This window comes from Hemiscyllium ocellatum, chromosome 14, assembly GCF_020745735.1.
Source record: "Hemiscyllium ocellatum isolate sHemOce1 chromosome 14, sHemOce1.pat.X.cur, whole genome shotgun sequence".
Classification (NCBI taxonomy): Eukaryota; Metazoa; Chordata; class Chondrichthyes; order Orectolobiformes; family Hemiscylliidae; genus Hemiscyllium; species Hemiscyllium ocellatum.
Window position 1 is genome coordinate 86,130,828 of NC_083414.1, and position 13,223 is coordinate 86,144,050.

The window sequence follows — 13,223 nt, forward strand, 5'->3', positions numbered from 1 at the left end:
TATGCCATTCTGTTTCAGAGTGTAGCGACCGCGTTCTGAATCTTCCACAAAAACCAGTACCGCATTTGCATTCCTTGCGCAGGCGGGCTGGTTCAAAGACAGGGAAGAAGCTGATGCGCTGGTGTCACAGTACACCACTGATTCCTGGACTGGTCTGTCTGTCAAATGTAGCCCAAAGTCGTCTCTGAAAGGGCTCATTTGCAAGCTGTCTGTCGTTATTCAACATGCGAGAATTGGCACCAGAGGTCCTGAATCATGTTTTGGATCAGTTCGCACCTTATAGTGACTCATTCAATCAGCAACAGCAATGAAAGAACTTACACTCTCAGATGAACATTTGGACTTGTACTTTCATAACGTCGCTAGTATTAAGGTGCGTCCCGAGTTCTAAGCCGTGTTGGAACTGAAACGGAGGAATCGACAGAGAGGCTACAGAATGACATCGCATCATTTTGGTTTTCTTTAAATCACTGACGAGCAGGAAAATGTAAACGGGAGGGCGAGTGGGAAAGTGAGGCAGTTGCAGCTCTGGTGAAACTCCTTCTTTGTGAGTCACTCAGCAACGAGAGACGTGAAGGTGACTCATGCGTGAGAACTCTTCACATCGAGAACAAAAAGCGCTCAAGGGCAGTTAGCACCTCTCCTGGAGTGGGGGTGGGGTGGATACCAACTGAGTTGGAAACCTGTGTGGGAATCGACGAGAAGCGACTCAATAAATCTTGCTAAACTCCATAGTGCTTATTAGAAATGCAGTTTCTGTTCACCTCAAGCTAAAAGGCAGTTTCTGAACATAGTAACAGAAGTTACTACTCACCCCATCCCCACTCCGGAAGAGGTGCGAACTGCCCTTGAGTGCCTTTTGTTCTCGATGTGAAGAGCTCTCACGCCTGAGTCACCTTCACGTCTCTTGTTGCTGAGTGACTCACAAAGAAGGAGTTTCACCAGAGCTGCAACTCACCCACATTTGCTTGCTCGTCAGTGATTTAAAGAAAACCTAAAGATGCGATGTCATTCTGTAGCCTCTCTGTCGATTCCTCCGTTTCAGTTCCAACACGGCTTAGATCTCAGGACGCACCTTAATACTAGCGACGTTATGAAAGCACAAGCCCAGAGGTTCTCTGAGAGTGTAGTTTCTTTCATTGCTGTTGCTGGTTGAATGAGTCACTAACGTGCGAACTGATCCAAACCATGATTCAGGACCTCTGGTGCCAATTCTCGCACGTTGAATAACGACAGACAGCTTGCAAATGAGCACTTTCAGAGACGACTTTGGGGTACAGTTGACAGACAGACCAGTTCAGGAATCCGTGGTGCACTTTGAAACAAGCGCATCAGCTTCTTCCCTGTCTTTGAACCGGCCCGCCTGCGCAAGGAATGCAAATGCGGTACTGGTTTTTGTGGGAGTTTCAGAACGCGGTAACTACACTCTGAAACAGAATGGCATATGATCAGACCCAGCTTGGAGAAAACCTTTACAATGCTTTGCACACTAATTAAATGGAATTGCATCACATTTCACAAAGAGATCAGATTTGTTGGAGCAATTTCGCAGGCAGGTTTGCAGAGGGTGAAGCAAACCAGAAAGTCCATGTAAAAGGCTGTAGTTGAAGAACAAAGCAGTTTCTGCCCAGTTTCGAACTGGGGACCTTTCGCGTGTGAGGCGAACGTGATGACCACGATACTACAGAAACAAGCCTCGGCTGGCTGCCCTGCGGCTCTGTGACATCCGGCACTGAACGTTGAAGCCATTCCACTTTTCACCTTTCTGTTTCCAATAGCTCGTTGTTGTCCAGGGTAATTGACACATTGAAAATGTTTTTAAAAAAAAGACACGTGAAATAGGTGACAAAATATAGACAAGGATATCGTTTATGTTTGGACGAGGTGGAAAAGGCTGGGATAACTTTCCCAGCAGCGTAACGGCTGCGACATGATTTTATGGAAGGGTTGTGAACTGAGTATTTACGTGTTTTACCCAAGCTGGGGTGAGTTGAAAACTCGAGAGCATAGGTTTAAGGTGAGTGGTCTGAAATTGACAAAGGACCTGAGGCACATTTCCCACTCACAAGGTTGTGCGTGTATGGAATGAGCTACCAGAGGAAGTGGAGGAGGCGATTGCACTCGGAAAATTGCAATGGTAATCGGGTGAGTTTCTGGAATAGGATGGGTTTAGAGGGATTGAGGCCAAATGCTGGGGAACGGGACTTGTTTAATTTTGGTTATGTGGTGAGCATGGATGAGATACACCGAAGTATCTGTTTCCACACGGTGTACCCCAATAACGTTGTGTTGCCTACACCGGTTTTAAAGAATTACTATTTTGCGGAGCTTGCCGTCGCAGTCTGTGGCTCAATCATTTAGTCTGTTCGACTGCTCACGGGAAAGGTAGTATTGTGAAACACTGCAGAAACGAACGTCTTCCTGACTTTTGTTCCGACTGACCATACTTGGTGGAATTTTCCCAGATCCTCAGTTGAGTATTTTTGCTGCTGCAAGTTACCTCAGAACCCCTGTTAACTCGTAATGTATTGAGCGAATCGCAAACAGAAAGCATTTAACAAGGAACACAAACAAAACGGGCATACCTCATGCATGTTCAGACACAGCGAAGCATGAACGCTAAAGGTGAGACAGTCCGAGGGCATGAGGCATAAAGTAATCTCACAACTAACAACAGGGCAATTCCAAACTACTCTTTCAAGCATACTGCAGCCTTAGTGCAACACCACTTCCCAGACAATGCTGAAAAAAGAGAAAGAAAGAATATAATAATCAGAGGCCATAAAAAAAGGGAATTTCACCAATCACAGTCTCGATTAGATTTCCTTTCCCTTCCGATGTCTCCAGGATGGAAATGAAGGAAGTGCGAGAAATTCAAGAACATATGCATTGTAACGATTTTTCCATTCGCCAGAAAGCCAAATAACGATGAATCGACTCACCGCAGGACTTTTGTTTCACAACAGCGATGAAATAACAGTCTCCATTCGGTTCCAGTAAAAACTCAACTTGCTTGGAACGTAAAGCAACAGTCAAGCTGTTTGCGATTTTCTGCACGGGAGGCAAACGCCATCATGACAGCAGAGGAACGTTGCAATATCCAGCATGTTCTCAATTCCCCTGGAAGCTGACAAAATGTACTTTTGTTTTGAACATCATCAACGCATCATTTCTTACAAAGCTGCAGCGGTGGAGTTGATCAGCCGGAATGGCAGCGGTGGGATTCGAACCCACGCCTTTCTCGAGACTAGAAACTGGATTCAGCGCCTTAGACCGCTCGGCCACACTACCTTGCAGCCAGCCAGGCCCCCCCCCCAATTTCTTGCATTTCCAATTGTCCTTCTGCATAACAACAGATGGAAAGTCACATGCAAAATGTCCCGTGGTCCCTCTCCGACTCGCACAGCTGCTGGGATGTGCACGGCTACAATGTCAATTTCGCAGCAGATAATGAAAGCCCGTCAATCCAGACAAAAATCAATAATATGCTGAGCCTATCTTTTCAGCTACAAATGTATCTGTGAGTGCGTGAGAATATATGTTCGGTTATGATTTGTTCAAATAACCATGAGCTGCTTGACATTACTTCAATTTCGATTCTTGCTTTGCTAAATGATTTCAGCCATTGCTCGAAACAGGACAACTTTCACGTTTACACGGAACACGAAACACACCGGACTACGGGGAAAATGCACAAAGCTGAGCAGGCCGTGTTCCACACTATACCGTGCACTATAGTTTCAGTCACTGTGTCTGTTTTGCAGGATAAGAGTCCCAAAGAATGTTCTCCACCCTAAACCCGGAAGTAGCATTACAATCCGAGAACGACAGATCACATTGTGAGGATGCTCTGACCTCGGGGCCAGTTCGAGATGCCACTTTCCTTGCCTTTTACCTAAACCGTGCAATTTGCTGCAATGATGTGCACACCTGGACATGAGCCACATGGATACCAACTGAGTTTCGAGGTGAAATCATTTAGCAAAGCAAGAATCGAAATTGAAGTAATGTCAAGCAGCTCATGGTTATTTGACCAAATCATAACCGAACATATATTCTCACGCAGTCACAGATACATTTGTAGCTGAAAAGAGTCTGAGAAGATAGACTCAGCTTACTATTGATTTTTGTCCGGATTGATGGGCTTTCATTATCTGCTGCGAAATTGACATTGGAGCCGGGCACATCCCAGCAGCTGTGCAAGTCGGAGAGAGACCATGGAACCATTTTCATGTGACTTTGCACCTTTTGTTTTGCAGGAGACTTTTGTTTATGCCAGGAAAATGTGTTCGAGCGGCAGTGCGAGCAGGGCAGGGATGGGGGAATGTCTTTCCCCTGTGACTTTCCTGCTGTTGTTTCGCAGGCGTAATATTGATAGTGTAAGAAAACGGCAGACTCCGCTGGTTGGCCTTGTGGCCGAGTGGTCGAAGGCGCTGTGTTGTGTTTAAATCGCAAATGAGGTAAGTTTGGTCGTTTATTTAACAGTTAAAAATTTAAAGTTTTCCTTCAAAAAAGCGGTAGCAGACCCGGAAGGCGCGCTAGGTTACCTGGGTAAGGTTTTTTTTTCTCTCCCCTTATTTAAACGCGGGCTCCGAGTCACCCGAGGCACTACACGAGTAGTGCCTCCCACCCTTCCACCTCCTCTAACCTAATAATAAGACCAATTGTGACTAGCGGGTAAGTGCTGCATTTTCCTTGTTTGTTTCTTTAGATTTGGTTGGTTTTTGTTGTTGTTTTTTTTTAAGGAAAGCTTGCTTTTAGAGGGATGGCAGTGCAGAGAGGGCAATGTTCCTCTTGCAACATGTATGAGGTGAGGGAAGCCATTAGCGTCCCTGCTGAGTACACTTGCAAGAAGTGCACCCATCTCCAGCTCCTCCAAACCCGTGTTAGGGAACTGGAGCTGGAGTTGGATGAACTGCGGATCATTCGGGAGGCAGAGGAGGTCATAGATCGGAGCTTTAGGCAAGTAGTTACCCCGAAAGTTCAAGATAGATGAGTGACAGTGAGGGGGAGTGGGAGGAGGAAGCCAGTGCAGGGACCCCCTGCGGTCATTCCCCTCAAGAACAAGTATACCGTTTTGGATACTTGTGGGGGGGATGACTTACCAGGGGCAAGCAACGAGGTTCAGGCCTCTGGCACGGAGCCTGGCCCCATTGCTCAGAAGGGTAGGGTGGAGAAAGGTAGAGCAATAGTTCTTGGGGACTCGATAGTGTGGGGTACAGACAGACGGTTTTGTGGGGGCGACAGGGACTCACATTTGGTATGTTGCCTCCCAGGTGCAAGGGTACGTGATGTCGCTGATCGTGTTTTCCGGGTCCTTAAGAGGGAGGGGGAGCAGCCCCAGATCGCGGTCCACGTTGGCACCAACGATATAGGTAGGAAGAAGGGTGAGGATGTCAGACAGGCTTTCAGGGAGCTAGGTTGGAAGCTCAGAGTTAGAACAAACAGAGTTGTAGTCTCTGGTTTGTTACCCGTGCCACGTGATAGAGAGTCGAGGAATAGGGAGAGAGAGCAGTTAAATGCGTGGCTACAGGGATGGTGCAGGAGGGAGGGATTCCGGTTTCTGGACAACTGGGGTCCTTTCTGGGGAAGGTGGGACCTCTATAAAAAGGATGGGCTACACCTGAACCTGAGGGGCACCAGTATCCTTGGGGGGAGGTTTGCTAGTGCTCTTTGGGAGGGTTTAAACTAACTCCGCGGGGGCATGGGAACCAGGACTGTAGCTTTAGGGTACAGGAACTTGAGTGTAGGGAGGTTAGGAATAATGCAGCGATCTCTAAGGAGGGTGCCTGTAACCAGAAAGGTGGATTGAAGTGTGTATACTTCAATGCCAGAAGTATAAGGAATAAGGTAGGTGAACTTGCAGCGTGGGTTGGTACCTGGGACTTCGATGTTGTGGCCATTACAGAGACGTGGCTAGAACAGGGACAAGGATGGCTGTTGCACGTTCCAGGGTTCAAATGTTTTAGTAGGATCAGACATGGGGGTAAAAAAGGGGGAGGCGTGGCATTACTTGTCAAAGACAGTATCACAGCAGTGGAATGGACGATGGAAGAGGACTTGCCATCTGAGGTAGTTTGGGCTGAGGTTAGAAATAGGAAAGGTGAGGTCACCCTGTTAGGTGTTTTCTACAGGCCTCCTAATAGTCCTAGAGAAGTAGAGGATAATATTGCGAGGATGATTCAGGAAAAGAGTGAAGGTAGCAGGGTGGTTGTTATGGGGGACTTTAACTTCCCAGATATTGACTGGGAGAGCTTTAGCTCGAGTTCATTAGATGGGTCGGTGTTTGTACAATGTGTGCAGGAGGGTTTCCTGACACAATATGTCGACAGGCCAACAAGAGGGGAGGCTATATTGGATTTGGTTCTAGGTAATGAACCAGGCCAGGTGTTAGACTTGGAGGTAGGTGAGCACTTCGGGGACAGTGACCACAACTCGGTGACTTTTACTTTAGTGATGGAGAGGGATAATCGTGCGCCGCAGGGCAAGAGCTATAGCTGGGGGCAGGGAAATTATGATGCAGTGAGGCATGACTTAGGATGTGTGGATTGGAAAAACAGGCTTCAAGAGAAGAACACTAATGAGATGTGGGGATTGTTCAAGGAGCAGCTACTGCGTGTCCTCGATAGGTATGTACCAGTCAGGCATGGTGTAAAGGGCCTTGTGAGGCAGCCGTGGTTTAGTAAGGAATTGGAGTCCCTTGTGAAAGGGAAGAAGGCGGCATATGTAAAGATGAGGCGTGAAGGTTCAGTAGGGGCGATTGAGAGTTATAAGGTAGCCAGGAAGGAGCTAAAGAGGGAGCTAAGAGAAGCGAGAAGGGGACATGAAAAGTCTTTAGCTGGTAGGATTAGGGAAAACCCAAAGGCTTTCTATAGGTATGTCAAGAATAAAAGGATGACTAGGGTAGGTATCGGTCCAGTCAAGGATAGTAGTGGGAAGTTGTGTGTGGAGGCGGAGGAGATTGCAGAGACATTAAATCAGTACTTTTCATCAGTATTCACTCAGGAACAGGACACTGTTGCTGATGTGAATATGGAATCACAAATAATTAGAATGGATGCCCTGGAAATATGCAGGGAAGAGGTTTTGGGAATATTGGAAAGGATGAATATAGATAAGTCTCCTGGGCCTGATGGCATTTACCCCAGGATCCTATGGGAAGCTAGGGAGGAGATAGCAGAGCCATTGTCCTGGATTTTTATGTCGTCATTGTCAACGGGAATAGTACCAGAGGACTGGAGGATAGCGAATGTGGTCCCATTGTTCAAGAAAGGGAGTAGGGATAGCCCTAGTAACTATAGGCCAGTGAGTCTGACTTCAGTGGTGGGCAAAGTCTTAGAAAGAATGGTAAGGGATAGGATTTATGAACATCTGGGTAGGAATAACGTGATCACGGATAGCCAGCATGGTTTTCTGTAGGGCAGGTCGTGCCTCACAAACCTTATTGAGTTCTTTGAGAAGGTGACTAAGGAAGTGGATGAGGGTAAAGCAGTAGATGTTGTGTATATGGATTTTAGTAAGGCGTTCGATAAGGTTCCCCATGGTAGGCTAATGCTAAAACTTCGGAGGTATGGCATTGAGGATACATTAGAGGTTTGGATTAGGAATTGGCTGGCTGGAAGGAGACAGAGGGTAGTAGTTGATGGATTATGTTCATCTTGGAGCGCAGTTACTAGCGGTGTACCACAAGGATCTGTTTTGGGACAGTTGCTTTTTGTTATCTTTATAAATGATCTAGAGGAAGGACTTGAATGCTGGGTAAGCAAGTTTGCGGATGACACAAAAGTCGGTGGAGTTGTGGATAGTGAGGAAGGAAGTGGTAGGTTACAGCGGGATATAGATAAGTTGCAGAGCTGGGCGGAAATGTGGCAAATGGAATTCAATGTAGCTAAGTGCGAAGTCGTTCACTTTGGTAGGAATAACAAGATGATGGATTACTGGGCTAATGGTAGGCTACTTGGTAGTGTGGATGAGCAGAGGGATCTTGGTGTCCATGTACACAGATCTCTGAAAGTTGCCACCCAGGTAAATAGTGCTGTGAGGAAGGCATATGGTGTACTGGGCTTTATTGGCAGAGGAATTGAGTTCCGGAGTCCTGAGGTCATGTTGCAGTTGTATAAGACTCTGGTGAGGCCTCATCTGGAGTATTGTGTGCAGTTTTGGTCGCCATACTATAGGAAGGATGTGGAAGCTTTAGAACGAGTGCAGAGGAGGTTTACCAGGATGTTGCCTGGAATGGTAGGTAAATCTTATGAGGAAAGGCTGAGGCACTTGGGGCTGTTCTCATTGGAGAAGAGAAGGTTTAGGGGAGATCTGATAGAAGTGTATAAGATGATTAGGGGTTTAGATAGGGTAGATACTAAGAACCTTTTACCGCTAATGGAGTCAGGTGTTACTAGGGGACATAGCTTTAAATTAAGGGGTGGTAGGTATAGGACAGATGTTAGGGGTAGATTCTTCACACAGCGGGTTGTGAGTTCATGGAATGCCCTGCCCGTATCAGTGGTGAACTCTCCTTCTTTATGGTCATTTAAGCGGGCATTGGATAGGCATTTGGAAGTTATTGGGCTAGTATAGGTTAGGTAGGATTCGGTCGGCGCAACATCGAGGGCCGAAGGGCCTGTACTGCGCTGTATCCTTCTATGTTCTATGTTCTATGAGGGTTTTGTTCGCATTCCACCGTTTGTGTGCTTTGCCTGTTTTACTGCAGCGTGTTAATGTTCAGTGTTTAAATTCCAACACGACCAATTTACTTTGCTTATTGTAAATGTATCTCCGATTTGAGAGAATGCACCCTCTCCAATGTGCCAGTGTCCATGCTGGAGTGATCACATTCGCCTGCCACACGAAATGCCCGGCCCTCAAGCGTATCAACTGCTGCATCATGTTCCGGCCAAGTTGTGTTGTTCACTATTTCCACTGAAACCGAACGGAGATTGGGATTTCATCGCTGGTGTGAAACAAAATCCTGCAGTGACTTTAGTTATCATTATTTGGTGTTCTAGTGAATGAAAAAAATAATTCCACTTAATTGCAATGTCATATGGTCTTAAATTTCTCTAATTTCGTTCACTTCTGTCCTGGAAACGTGAGCTGCAAGCACTGTCGCATTGTTGATCGGATGAGCAAACTAATGTAATCGAGACTGTCTTTGGGAGTCTTCACTTTTCATGACTCGTTCATGTTCGGTTCTTTGTTTTCCCTCATTTCAGAGTTTTTCTGGGAGATGGCGGTGCGCTAAGTTTCCAATATATGTTGGGAGGGCAGTTTGGAATTGTTCTGCTGAAGGATCTGGGAGCCGTTTATGGCTGATTGCACCGGACTGCCCCCAGAACAGTATTTATGCTTCGAAATCGCTGGAAATGCATTTTAAACAAGCTCCCATTTCCCAGCATCTGGCCCGTATCCCACTAAACCCTCCCTATCCAGAAACTCATCCGGCTGCCTTTGAAATCTTCTGAGTGTAGGAGCCTCCTCCACTTCCTCTGGTCGCTGATTCTATCCCGCACAACCTTCTGCGTGGGAAAGGTGCCTCAATCCCTTTTATATTTTACCCGTCTCACCTTAAACCTATGCTCTCAACCTTTTCAACTCACCCCACATTGCCGAAAACAAAAACTGAAGTATTCAGTTTCCAAACCTTCCTTAAGGTCATGCCCACGTTGAGACTTGCACTACATTCCAAACTGTGCACACCTGACAATATCCTTATCTATATTTTGTGAGCAATTTCACATGATTTTTCTTAATTTTTCAAAGATGTCAATTAGGCTGGAGAACAACCAGCTCCTGGAAATGGAAAGGTGAAGGGTTGAACTGTGTAAATTTTAGTGCTGGCCGACTCTGAACACCAGCTGCTCGCGGGGATGCTTCCTATACTGTAGTGTGGATTGGAGTCACCTCATACACGAAAACTCCCCGCTTCAAAATCCGGCAAGAACAGCCCTTATTCCCGATGGCAGCCTTTCAGACTGACATGAGCAGAGCAGAGTTTTATAACTTGCTGTTCACATCAACAAACCTGGCTTTGGATTTGCTCGCTCATACACGCTGGAGTGGTGAAAAGGAATACAATCCCGTTTCATTACTGTGTGAAACATTGTTACGGTTTTCTCCAACCGGGTTCTGAATATGCACTGATGTGTACAGCACTGATGGCCATTCTGTTTCAGAGTGGGGTTACCGTGCTCTGATCCTTCCACTAAAAACAGTACCACATTTGATTTCCTTGGCCTGGCAGCCCGGTTCAAAGCGAAGGAGCAAAGGTTCCTCAACTGAGGACCTGGGCATGTTTCATGGGGAATGATCAGTGGGGGCAACATTATGGAAGTCCTCGGTTCTGCAATGTTTCTAAACACTAGATCGAAGCGCGATTGGATTTTAGTATTCTGAGGCATAATTTAAATTGATTGGTAAAATTTGAATTGTTTCTTAATTAACAAACAAAACTGGCTTGTTTCACAGCCAACCGTTACATCTTTCCAATTTTCCAGTACACGCTGAGACTGAGAGCTGGTCGTCACAGGTATTTGTCAGCGCTCAGTTCCGGACAGCATTCACTCTCATTTAAAGGTGAAGGGCACGTCTTCAACTTCATAACACTGTTCTCATCACAAAATCCTGCAGCTTCTAATCTTGGGGACAGAGGTTGGATTGCAGCCGTTACCGTATTAAACGTAAAGACTTTCACATGAGAAGCACCATTCATGAGGGGGTGAGGGGGGGGTTTCTGTAAGCTGTGTCCCACGGCTGTGCAGGGAGCTGCAGTGGCCACTGTCTGTTGACAGCGGGGGTCTGGAGAGAACAATGTTTGTCCCTGTCTTACTCCATGTGGGGTCAGGGAACACAGAATCATCAATGGTTTGGGCTGTAATTCAACCTTGCCATGGATTTTCCGGTTTAAATGGAGCTAGGGTGGTATTCCCATCGTCTGATCTAGAACAACCAAGGTCTCAAACTACCAACCATTATCTTGCAGCCTCCTGCTGCCCATTTGAGTCACACAGCCTGTCACCAACCAGGCGTGCCGATTTCCCTAAAGCAGGAAGGTTAGCGGGGATCTGAAGGGCGGTGGAACAACTAGAGCTCTCACTGTTTGCAGAGTCTGTCACTGATTTCCATGCTTCCATCACCGAGAGCGTCAGAGAGCTTGAGGGGTCTGCAAACACCCAGAGGGAAAGGAACCATCACAAATTGGAAGATACCTAGACCCTTCATTGTGACTGCCTGAGCTACATCACTCTGACTCTGGTACTGGGATAATTCAAGCCCACGGCTTGACAGAATCTGGAAATTAAATACAGAACGTCAGGCTGCTCAGTCCAAAAGCAATCCCTTAAGATACAGTGGATATTGTATCTCTTCCATATAAGCACTTCATCAAATCCTCCCTGTCAATCTATCCACAAACTTAATTTTTGTATTTCTTCGTCCTTTTCCCCCAGCTAATGTGAACATCTTGTTTTCATCTTCCTTATCTATACCCATTATAAGCCAATAAGCTCTGTCGCATCTCGCTTCAACTCCAGTTGCTCCATTGCATCATAAATCACTCCTGAAACTTTCTGGGAAATGAATGAGCCTATCCCCTTTCTGGACCCTCCCATCCTTCACAATGTATGATGATCTCTGTATTGAGTATACTGATCACCCTCGACCTGAAGGAGGGATAATGTGAGTTTCTGAAATTATAGAGAGGGTGCAGGAGGACCCCAATAGGATTGGCACCTTTAGGGACAGAGAAATAATGTTCATGTTTAGAGACAATTTCTTACTTTATTTTGGTTATTCTTTTCTCTCTGTGATGGATAGTGATGGATCTTGTAAGCTTCTTTCTCTGAGGATTTCAAGAAAGGATATATACACAAAAGTATCAAACAAAGGGAATTATTTGTCTGTCTGATTTCTCGCCTGGACTGACACTACCTTTATTAAACTTCTTTGAATATTTAAAGAAGATTCACAGACAGGAAACGCCAAAGAAACATTTAATCAAAATCTGACATGATCAATCGATTAATCAGAGACTGGAAATAATTGGCGTTTGAGTGTTGCATCCTCAGTCATTACCAATCACTGCATACAATTTCGCCATCATATCCTCCCTGACGATCTGTACCAAAGTCTTAGGTGATTATTGGTGTATCCCACACCTGGGGGAGGTGTGTTCCAGGTAGAGGAAGTTGGGAGCTGACAGGATGAACTAGGTTCGGGAGTAGATGGGGTTTGGGTGATAGACTCTGGGAGTATTTGAACCGAGCTCAGTCAGCCATTACGCTCACGCTATGCGGGCTGACCGGGGGAGTATTGACCTATTACTGTCTCTGTCTGTGACAGAATGTGAGCTGGAGGTCACTTGTTCCCTTTTTGCCTTTTCTATCTCTCTCACTCTCGCTCTCTCTTTCTCTTCTTTCTCCTCTCTCGTTTTCTCTCTCACACTCTCATTCTGCTCTTTCTTCTCCACCTCTTCTTCATCTCTCTTCTCCTCCTCCCCTCTTTTCCCTCTCTCTCCTCCCTTCTCTCTTCTCTCTCCCCTCTCTCTTCCCTCACTGTCCTCTCCCCCTCTCTCCTCTCCCCCCCCGCCTCTCACTTCATCTCTCTCTCTCTCAATAGGGTCGCACGGTGGCTCAGTGGTTACCACTGCTGCTTCACAGTGCCAGGGATCCTGTTCAAATCCTGCCCAAGGCGACTGTCTGTGTGTAGTGTACACATTCTCCCCAGTGTTTGCGTGGGTTTCCTCACCCGGCCCAATGGTGTGCACGTCAGGCTGGACTGGCCATGGGGGAGTTGCCCAAAGGGTTAGGTGAACTGTTCAGACGGAGAAAGGTCTGGGTGGGTTACTCTCCTACCCATCTCCCCACGCCTCTCTTTCCCCCAGTCTCCTACTCCCCTCTCCCCTGCCACCCTGCCCTCACCCATCTTCACGATTCTCTCCTCTCTTTCCTCCCCCACTTTCACCGTCCTAACCATCTGCACTTCTGTCTTTCACCCAATCTCCTCCTCCCCACCTCCAACCGCGCTGTCCTCCCGAAATCTCCTCGCCATCTCCTTCTGCTCCCACGCCTCCTGCTTTCTACGCCATCTTTCCACGCCACCACCTCCTCCCCCTCACCTCTTCTTTCCCCGCTAACATCACCCCCACTCTCCTCCTCATCGACCCCACACCTCACCCACTCTCCTCCTCCCCCTCTCTATCACCCTCCTTTGCCCCTGCTGCTGTCTGC

The 13,223-nt window shown here is 46.8% G+C and overlaps 1 non-coding gene across 1 annotated transcript; it reads right to left on the reverse strand.

Moving 5' to 3' along the window:
- Positions 1-1,618: 1,618 nt before the first annotated feature.
- Positions 1,619-1,691, reverse strand: trnav-cac (transfer RNA valine (anticodon CAC)). The gene has a single exon. It is a non-coding gene; the product is annotated as a tRNA-Val (tRNA).
- Between the last annotated feature and the right edge of the window lie 11,532 nt (positions 1,692-13,223).